Raw genomic sequence first — 11413 nt, 5'->3', positions numbered from 1 at the left:
TAGTCATCCAGTTTTCTATCGAAGAGAGACATTTCTCTAAACTGATATGATGATCCTTTTTGTTGCAGATGCGAAAATACAATTGCGTATCGTCTGCATAAGAGTGATAGAGTAGTTCTTGGCTACTGATAATATCAAAGAGAGGGCGAAGATAGATGTTGAACAGCACCGGTGACAGGGGGGATCCTTGGGGGACTCCACATGGCACCGTGCGTTTTTCCGACGTGAAAGATCCCAGTTTCACTGTTTGTGATCGGTTTTCAAGAAAGGAGGAAAACCATGGTAAATCACCTTCTGCGATTCTGGCTACCTCGGCCAGTCGCATCAGTAACATTTTGTGGTCTACTGTGTCAAAGGCTGCGCTTAGGTCCAGCAGAACCAGGAGACAGGATTCTCCCTCGTCTGCGGCCTCGAGGGCATCGTCCCATATTTTGAGTAAGGCCGTTTCTGTCCCGTGTCCGGGACGGAAACCTGATTGAAATGGATCGAGTAGATTGTGGGTATCCAGATGCTGTTGCAGCTGTTGTACCACTATTTTCTCCATTATCTTGGAGAGAATATTTAGGCCTGTTATGGGGCGGCGGTGAGTTGGGTCCTTGGGATCCAAGTTAGGTTTTTTCAGGATGGGCTGGATTGTGCCCTCTTTCAGCAGGGATGGCACTATGCCTTCCTTAAATGACTGATTTATAAGCTGTGTGATGGGAGGCGCCAGAATGTCGGCGCATTCCTTCAGCAGCTTGGTGGGAATGATGTCATTGGGTGCTGTGCTTTTCCGCAACGCACCAATGATATTTTTGGTGGTATCGATGGAGATGGGTTCCAGAGTGAACTTAGTTGATTGTAGAAGGTTTCTGTTGGTGTTTTGTAGTTGATTGAAGAGGGGGCTGAGGGGGGTATTATTTTGCAGAATACTTACCCGGATTCTTTCGATTTTGTCGATGAAGAAATCCGATAGTTCATTACAGAACTCTTGGGTGTCTGAATTGGGGACTTCAAGACATCCCGGATTCATGGTCTGGGTGACCATCTTGAATAGTTCTCGGGGGCGGTTCATGGCGCTGTTAATCGTCATAGAAAAATGATGTTTCTTTGCTTTGAAGATTTCTTTATGATATTTTGTTGTTATTGCCTTGTAGATGATGAGGTGATCTTCTGAAGGGCTTCTTTTCCAGGCGGCTTCCGCCCTTCTGCGCTCTTGCTTCAGTAGGGACAGCTGGTTGTTGAACCAGCCGGACTTTTTTTTCTGGATGCGGACTTTGCGTTTCGGTGCTACTAAGTCGGCTGATTGTAGCAGAGCTGCATTTATGGCATCCAGTGTATCTGAGGCTGTTAACTGAGGATGAATAGTTTCGATTCGGTTTCCCAAGGTAGATTTGAAGAGTTCCGAATGGAGCTTCTTCTGAGATCTAGCCCAGTGTATTGTCACCGGCTTGGGTGCTTTTATAACTGGTGGAATTTTGGAAATTATGAAACTAATTGCATGGTGGTCTGTCCATGGCAAAGGTTCATTTCCCAAAATGTTTATTTTCAGATTTTGTCTGAAAATTAGGTCGAGTGTGTGACCTGAAGCATGCGTGGGACCGCATATAAGTTGCTGTAGTCCTAATCCTTCCAGGTGATCGATGCAGGCATCCGCAATGGGATCCTGTGAGGAGTTGGCCCACAGATTGAAGTCCCCGAGCAGCAAAAGATGTTTGCTGTTAAGGGTATAAGTGGATATGAACTCCGTTAATGATGGTAGAAGCTGCGATTTTGGCCCAGGTGGCCTATAGCAGAGGAGAATGTGAACAGTCTCCTGGGGGGAAGTTTGAAGTTGAAGAGTAAGGGTTTCCATAAATGGAAGAGGATTTTGAAGGACCGGCTTAGTGATTGCAATATGAAACTTATGGATCACCGCCAGGCCTCCTCCTCTTTGCCCTATTCTGTTTTGCGTTATAATGTGATAATTTTCTGGCACCAATTCTCCAAGAATGGTGTTGCAGTCGTCTGAAAGCCAGCTTTCTGTGATAAAGAGGCAGTCTAGATCGTTTTGTAGTAAGAAATCGTGGATTTCTGATCGGTGTTTTACTGCCAATCTTGTGTTGATCAAAGCACATGATATGTGCTTGAGCTGGGTTAAATGGTTGAAATTTTTGATGGTCGATCGTTGATCGAATCTCAAAAGTTGGTCTATTTTTAAGGCCTTTTTGGTGACGGCTGGTAATACTGTTGCGAATTGTCTCAGACCCCAAATCGTTTCTGCAGAGTATCGCAGTTTAACCATTGTTGCCAGTCACGGGGGGGGGGGGGGGGATTAATTGCAATAGAGGGAAGATTCGCTGAATCCTCTCGCTTGGCCTTGGTCCAGAGGAAGGCAAAAAAACCCTGGCAGTAATAAGCCAATTTGCTGCCGCAGGGAAAAAAATTCCTTCCTGATCCCTGAAAGGCGATCGGACGAAACCCTGGATCAAGTACTGTTTGGAATGGGGGGAAGGGGGGGAAGAAGGGTGTCACTGTAGCTGAGGAGTACCAAGATGGCCGCCGACCGGGCCACAGGCCTCAGGTTTGGGGGCTGTTTGGCTTGGTGGGTATGAGCTGGTTGTTAATCCAGGGGAGGATGGGATCCTCCAGGGATAGGGGGATGATCCCTGACAATTCCAGGAAAATTTCCAGGCTGTCAGTGCTCCTTTTTGCGGCGCACCGCTAGGCCGCGGCTGAAGCCGCGGTCTTTCCTAATTGCGGCGGCCGCGAATAAGGCCTGGTCTGGCGCGGATGCGGGAAAGAGCCGCAGATCGCCAGAAAAAAGCGCTGCTATGCGCGGCAGGTGGCCGGGGTGATTATGGGTGACTGATTGGGGTGCATGCGGCTCTAAGAGAAGGTAAACAGCCGCAATTTGGATCGCTGGAGTGGCTGTCCTGAAAAGGACGGTCACTAGCGATTCCTGGGGGTGGAAAGATGGCCCTGAAAGACAGGGTCTTACCTGAAGAGAGGGGCCCACGAAGGGAAGGAAGGAGCCGGTCCTATGGGCTGCAAGTTGATTCATGCAGCAAAGATTGTAGGAGCCTGCCTGTCTGCGGTGTCAGCTGGCTATCTGTCTGGTCCCTGGAGAGAGCAGACTCGTCGGGAAGCGTCCTACTCCCTCACTGAACTGACACTGACTGATTATCCAGCTAAGCCTTCCACGTGATGGTAGAGAGCTGGAATGGCCTTCTGTGAAAACAAATAGCGACTGGGAACCTGCCATTGTGGTACAGCACATTCTGCAAATTCACGGAAGGGGGGAGAATTCACCCGGCGAAAAGGCAGAAGTTGAAGAGTCAGCAGTTTTGACAAGCTTGCATTTAGATGGTGGGCATGTACCGTCAAACTATTTTTACGCACCTGTTTGACAGGTGCATATCATTGCAATTTTTGACAGCAAGGCCAATTCTTGCTTCCATCAAGATTACCTCCATAGGGTTACGGTGTGATGGCACCACCAACACCCAAAGAACTATTTTTCCATACCTGTTTGACAGGTGCATATCATTAAAATTTTTGACAGCAAGGCCAATTCTTGCTTTCATCAAGATTACCTCCATAGGGTTACATTGTGAAAGTGCCACCGACACCCAAAGAACTATTTTTCCACACCTGTTTGACAGGTGCATATCATTAAAATTTTTGACAATAAGGCAAGTTCTTGCATTCATCAAGACAACTTCTATAGGGTGACGGTGTTAAGGCGCCACCGACACCCAAAGAACAATTTTTCCACACCCATTACTTCTATCCAAAGTCTGTGCTACTGTACAGACACCAGAATTCATCCCAAAAATCTCTAATCTTGTTTCCAGTGCACTTCATTGTGGCCTCATCATACAGACTGCCTCCCCAAGTTTACAAAATAAAGAAAGCTTGCATGGAAAATTACATTTTTTGGGCTTTATAAATGCAAATATTGCTACAACAGCTTCTATACACAGTACAGATGTGTCACTTTACAGGTGGGCTGAGGGGACCCCCTAGGCACTATATTCTTCATTTTTATGCTTTCACTTTAAGCATTAATAAATCACTACTAATTTAAAAATGAAGTTCTTTACAAACTTTGTACTGTCCCCCAGGGCAGTACCCTGACCCCTATAACCATTGAATGCCCAATTACTTGCATATAAACCTTCAAAATTGGCCCTTTTGATTATTTGACATTCGGGTCTCATAGACTTCAATGGGGTTTGTTATTCGGTTCTGAACTTTCGCAATGTTCGAAAGTACTAGTGTGAACCCAACAGAGAGTCGTTCAGCCCATCTCTAACTGTATGTTCAATGCTGTGCTCTATGTTAAATTCTCCAAACTGTATACTCTGTATACTCTATACTGTATACTCTGATTTGGGGAAATAACATTGTAGGCTTTTACATATTTTGCACTGTAGTATCTGGAGCTTTGATTGCCATTACTTTGTAGATTTAAGTTAGATTTATTCCTTGTAACACTATACATTTTAGGTCATGCTGGGTGATATTGATTGGGGGTTTCATCAACCATCATTATTATTATTTGCTACTCTCCTGTTTTTGCTACTATTTGAGGCTCTCTGGTCTGCCTCTCAGCCTCTGTTTTCTTTTGTGGCCTTTCGTGGCTACATGTTTGGCCCATTTGTGGCTGTTTATGCCACTCACTGCATGGTGGGATTCTTTTAGTGGCGACATACACATACATTATTGTAATTTACAAATGGAGGAACTGTTTGGAGTGGTGACACAAATTGTTTATGTAGCGCCCTGCTCCCAAAGATGGGGGCGCTATATTAAATTTAGGGGATGTCTGGGCCAATAGTTTGGCCCAGACCTGTTGAATTATATACAAATTTGCCTCTGTTCTGGCTGTGGTACTGCCTGGTAGTATTTCCCTTGTTGTCTGTGGGTGGCATTACCACTTTGGGCCCGTGTTGGGCCAGGTGTACCATGGTATATTGGGTCTCCCTCCACTGCAACAGTACAGTGGGTGTGGTGACCCCACTGTGCATGCTGGGAGGAGATACTTAAGAGGCAGACGCCATTTTTCGGGGTCCTTCGCCTCGTGGCCCTCCTGGCACGAGGTGGGTGTGTGTAATTTCAGTCTCGGGACCACGCTGGTCTGAGGCTGTGTTCTTGTCAAGTAGGCCCCTGTTATCCTGGCTGGGGTCTATGCTCTGAAGGTGATCCTGTGCTGTCTGTCCTGCAGGAAGAAGCCACTCAATGAAGGAAGCCAGGGGAGGACCTGTCCCGGATAGAATCGAGCGGAAGGGTGGTACTTTGGGAGAGGCCTGGTAACTTATTGAAGGATGCACCGTAGCCTACAACACCTTACAGCCCGCCGTATTGGCTTAAAGGCTCTTGGCTGTAAGGCAGGAAGTTTGGGACTTTAAAATCTTGTGGCAGAGGATTCCTGAATATCCATTCTGTGTTAATGAATAATGTCCTTCGCGCTACTAAAAAGTGGATACATAAATAAATAAAGTCTTCCAAAACAAATAGTGGTGAAAATGCAGCAAAAACAAATAGTGTTTACAATACACAGTAACAGACTGATTAAAGTGAATTCTCGCGCATAATCTTTAAAACACACTAATAATGTGACAGACAGTGAATGAGTGATAAGTGAATAGTGATCAAAAGTGGGATAAATTCATAAAGTCCATATGTGATGAAGCAGTAAATACTGCCTAAGAGGAGAAGAACTCGATATCCACAGATCTTAGAGATGGATGAGTGATTTAATCAAAATTAATATGGTCTCTCAGAACTCTCACCTCACCAATGAATAAAATCAGCAACAAGGATGATCCTAGAGAGCTTCACCTTCACAGAGAAAATCGTTCCACACTATCCACACTTCCACTGGTGCCTCTCAACATATATTCAGGCTCATATAGATTACCACAGTCTTATCCAGTCTCTCCGATCAGTCCCTATTAAAGCTCCATTAGGGGGAACAAGAGAAAGAGAGAAGAAAGAGGGCCTCCAATAGTGTAGTATTCAAGTAAAGGGGAACGTTTATTCAGGTGTAAATGCTCTTACATAAGTAAATAAAAACGAGTGCAGTGTAAAAAATGAACAGCGGCGTCCTCTGTGCCTTCTCACATCACTCCAGGTGTACGTCTGCCCGCGGCCAATCCCTACGCGTTACGACACGGTCACGTGTTCTTAAACGGTCTGTGGCAGAGACTGTCTCTAAACTGTCCATGCTTCACTCTGGCCGCTAAGCCATGTGAGCAATTCCCACTCAGGATTGAGTGGTGAATACTGGAACTTTGAATACTTTGTGAATTCTGTATCGCGTACCTGAACCTTCCCCTTCTCTCTATACTCTCTACTTTCCTCGCAAGTTTTACGCAGTGAAAATAAAGCCTACAGTTGAAGGTTTTACATCTTGTGTGGACATTCCAATTACTACAGACTTCCTGCCCTGGACAACAAACTTAGAGGTAACGTGCAAAACCCAAAATCTAAACCAGCAGCTCCTTCGTGGGTAGTGCTACATTTATATCTAGCAATATACAGGTTACACTGACTATTACAGACTACTGCACTCCATGAATGTACACCTTACTGCTACAAGAATGCTTAGTTGTATACAGTGGGAAAAAAAATATTTCATCCCCTGCAGATTTTGTAAGTTTGCCCACTTACAAAGAAATGAAGGGTCTATCATTTTTATCATAGGTGTATTTTAAATGATAGAGACAGAACCAACTCCAAAAATCATCCAAGCATCCAATGGGACCACTGTTCCCCTGGTGACACCTATGGAGTCTGCAGAGGGACAATGTTTCTCCCAGCCTCTATTCCATCTATACAGTGGCACAGCAATACAGCCCGACCTACAGAATACAGAATAAACTGCACCTACCTACAAGCAGAGGAACTTATCTCTCAAAGCCATATCCAGGAGTTGTGGGAAAAGGAGGTAAAGTGGTTCTAAAGGCAGAAGTTTATTTTTATTTTTATTTAAATGCATTCTGTGCATTAGGATAAAATAAACCTTCTGTGTGCAATTTCTCCCCCCCCCCCTCTTTGTACTTACCTGAGCCTGATCTTGATCCAGCTATATGCCAGAGAGCAGCAGCTCTCTTGGATCTCTCTCTGTTCTCACTGGCTATGGAGGCAGCAGCAGGAACCATTTGCTCCTGCTGCTTTGTATCACAGCCTGGGAGGAGAGGGAGGGCAGGGCGGAGCCGCTCTGTGTGTCCATGGCTTGTTGTAGGGACACTAAGCAGGGGGAAGGAGTACCGGCAGGGGACCCGAGAAGAGGAGGATCAGGGCTGCTCTGTGCAAAACTACAAAGTAAGTTGTTTGTTATTTAAAAACAAAATCCCTTTACAATCACTTCAAAGGGGCCTACACCTGCATCTGAGCATGGCAAGTAAATGCTCACTGTGCTACACTCAACTTAAGTGTAGTGTGCAAGATAAGTTTTTGTCTTACTCCAGAAGCTTTGATTACTGAGCACATCCACAACAAATCGTACATGTCTACCTCTTTTACATACATGCAAAAGCTGTATAAGTAGGATATAGGAAAGAGTATGATCGCTATGGAAAGATTGTCTCATCCAATCTGAACTCTGATCTTCTGTTTCAGCAGAGGTCATGGGACCATATGCCTAGGCTTTTAATCATATAATACAAGAGGGAGCCCAGAGCAGTGTTTTCCTCAATAAAGTTATGTATTTCATCTCTTCTATTACTGTTTATGTATCTGGCCATGCAAGACTTTTAGCATTTTAGTACAAGCCTTTTACATCAATGCTCCAAAAGAGAAAGAGTTGCATACATAGGTGCGCGCAGCCTATTGCCAGGGTTTGACAAGTTTGCTTGGAATATAGGAGCCAGCTAAAAAAGTTAGGAGCCAGAAACGCACCCCGTCCCGCCGAGCTTGCACGCAGAAGCGAAAGTATACGTGAGTAGCGCCTACATATGAGAGTGGTGTTCAAACCACAGATGTGAGGCATTGCCACGATTGGTAGAGTGAGAGCAATAATTCTAGCCCTAGACCTCCTCTGTAACTCAAAACATGCAACCTGTAGAATTTTTTAAACGTAGCATATGGAGATTTTAAAGGGTAAAAATTTTGAAGCGTGACATGTTGGGTATCAATTTACTCGGTGTAACATTATCTTTCACAATATAAAAAAAATTGGCCTAACTTTACTGTTGTCTTATTTTTTAATAAAAAAAAGTGTATTTTTTTACCAAAAAAGTGCGCTTGTAAGACGGCTGCGCAAATACAGTGTGACAGAAAGTATTGCAACGACCGCCATTTTTTTCTCTAGGGTGTTAGAATAAAAAATATATATAATGTTTGGGGGTTCTAATTAGAGGGCAGGAGATGGCAGTAAAAACACAGGGGAAGCTCCATTAGCGTTGCTGGTTGTCTTGTCATGCGAACGGCCGCCAAAAGATGGCGCCAAATCACAGAAGGAAGCATAGGCCTGCAGAAGGCCGCAAAGCCGTGGCCTCAATTACCAGCGCGGCAGGGGAGCGCATGGAGACACAGGATGGGGTATACTGTGTCTCCGTGCGCCCCCACCTCCCCTGCCGCGCGATTGCGTCGGGCCGCACCGGCCGGTAATTGAGGCTGCGGCTTTGCAGCCTTCTGTAGGCCTATGGCGAGTCACTAGAGTGGAAAACTATTGCTAGTTAGACCAAACATACTATGTGGATAAAAATAGGCGCATATGTGTGAAATAGATGCAAATAAAAATAAATTGAACTAGAACTCCGCTAGCAAAATATAAATATATGTGAACCTAAAGTGAGACAAAGTCCTGTGATGCCCGTAGCATAATAGTTAAATATAAATATAGTATAGTACACCAAAAAGTGAAACCAAAAAGTCATAAGGTCAATCCAAAAGTATGTGTAAAAAATGTCACAAAAATTAGCAGTAAAGTGATGAATCCTCAAACAGTTAATTGAAATTCAAATTCAACTTGAGTGCAGTAATCAACAGTGCTTCTTGCTGTGCTGGGTGATCACACTATGCAGTTTGTGTAAGCGCGGTGGTCCCGGTGCTCCCCCACTTGGGTCCCCACTCACCATAAGCTACCACATACATACCGGACTGATAGTGCCGTGTCTGCACATCTGCGATTATCGCAGATAGCTCATCTTTTATTTATTATTTTTTCAACTTTTTTATTTTTTATTCAATTTTATTTTTAATTATCCTTGTAAGCGGTTACACGCACTTCCGGGTGGAACAGCTAACTAGCTCAGTGGAACGCACGACTTCCGGCAGCTGCTACCACATACATACCGGACTGATAGTGCCGTGTCTGCACATCTGTGATTATCGCAGACAGCTCATCTTTTATTTATTATTTTTTCAACTTTTTTATTTTTTATTCAATTTTATTTTTAATTATCCTTGTCCTGATTAGTTTATGGGCAATACTATACATTGTTTGTACACGCTCATATTTTATTTAGCACGCCAAGCTCTTATTGGCAGTGCAATAAAGCTTACCCTGGTTTTTACATATCACGCTATGGGAGCCTGTCTTTTTTTCTGGAGGAGTCTGGACGATTAGGAAGATCTTTGCCACCTGGTGGAAGTCGTTCCCAGAGAGCTCAGGGAAGGAAGGATTGGGATCGAGAGACATCGCAGCTTGTTTTGCACCCTACCCCTGCAGGGGTGAGGGCTTCTGGTGAGTGGGGACCCAAGTGGGGGAGCACCGGGACCACAGCGCTTACACAAACTGCATAGTGTGATCACCCAGCACAGCAAGAAGCACTGTTTCAAGTTGATTACTGCACTCAAGTTGAATTTGAATTTCAATTAACTGTTTGAGGATTCATCACTTTACTGCTGATTTTTGTGACATTTTTTACACATACTTTTGGATTGATCTTATGACTTTTTGGTTTCACTTTTTGGGTTACACTTTTCATTATCCAACACAGTTGGGTACATATATCCAACTCTGGTTATCACAGGATTCAATACTTTTTGGTGATATATGCTGATGTTTTTTGCACAATTGTGTGCATACTATATTTATATTCAACTATTATGCTACGGGCATCACAGGACTTTATCTCACTTTAGGTTCACATATATTTATATGTTCTAGTTAAATTTATTTTTATTTGCATCTATTTCACACATATGCGCCTATTTTTATCCACATAGTATGTTTGGTCTAACTAGCAATAGTTTTCCACTCTAGTGACTCACTATATAGTTACATTACTTTGGTTTAGATGCTGCTTCATATTTTGGTTTAGATATACTCAGCTGTGCCTAGCATTATATCATAATTCCAGGCTGGTGGACGCCATCTCTAGTGGAACTCTAGTGTGCATTACTGCATATATATTGCCGTGTGTCTCTCTTTTTTTTTTTTTTTTTTTTTTTAGCCAGTGGCTACTGAACAGACAGCGCCACTACCCCCACACCCCAATTTTATTCCTTTTTTATTTGTATCCTCTTGGGGATACAAAAGAGGGGGGGCCGCAGTCTTATCATTTACATTATTTACATTTCCCACCTCTTATCCTAAGCGCGTGTATTCCATTTATTTTCTGCAGGCCTATGCTTCCTTCCCCAGACGCCAGGTCGCTAATTCTAGTCGCAATTGCGACCTGGTGCTCGGATTTCGTCAAACCCTGCCTATTGCAATAGGGTGTGCACACCAAAGCTCAAACACAAATGCGTGTGTCTATATGGATATATGAAGTATGCCCGTGCTACCAAGGTGTGGGGAGGAGGGGGATGCGGCTGCAGCACTGAAAGTGTATCAAACTAAATATAGTAAAAAAAAAGGGGGGGTAATGCTGCACTGTATAGGGTGAGTGGGAAAGGGACTAAGTGAATATAACTAGTATTAAGAAATAGTGATCAGCAATCAAAACATGTAAGACATATGTAAAACAAATGAAACATATGTAACACTCAAACAAATATAAAGCCAAAATAAATCTTAAGAAGATAAAGTGCTGAGTGCAATTGTGCAAAAAATTGTTTTGGTATAGGACTGATACAGTTTGACTGTTTTGTGTTTTTAATACTACTTTCTACATTTTGTTTGTTTTTAAACAGCAGCTCAGATAGATATCCCTTTATATTTGATTTGTTTTAAGGGATTTATATACTTTTTGTCAATTTATATCTCCTTGTTGACCCCCTGTTTGGAATAGCAGTTACATTATGCATTGGCGCTGAGCGGTGTATTGAAGGCCTTTATTTTACACTTTTTATATATATATATATATATATATATATATATATATATATATAGCTCTATATATATATGGCCCTGGCACACTGATCTCCCTGTCCACACAGTGAAAGAGGGAGATCTTTCCCATCTCTCCGCTGCTACACAGAGCAATAATGCTAATGTGCACTAGGTGATTAGGGTGTGCCCAAGCACACCCGGCACACTCTGTGCACATGCCTATGG

The sequence above is a fragment of the Rana temporaria genome, chromosome 1 (genome assembly GCF_905171775.1).
Source record: "Rana temporaria chromosome 1, aRanTem1.1, whole genome shotgun sequence".
Classification (NCBI taxonomy): domain Eukaryota; kingdom Metazoa; phylum Chordata; class Amphibia; order Anura; family Ranidae; genus Rana; species Rana temporaria.
The sequence above is the reverse complement of the archived record's forward strand: the minus strand, read 5'-3'. Positions refer to the sequence as shown.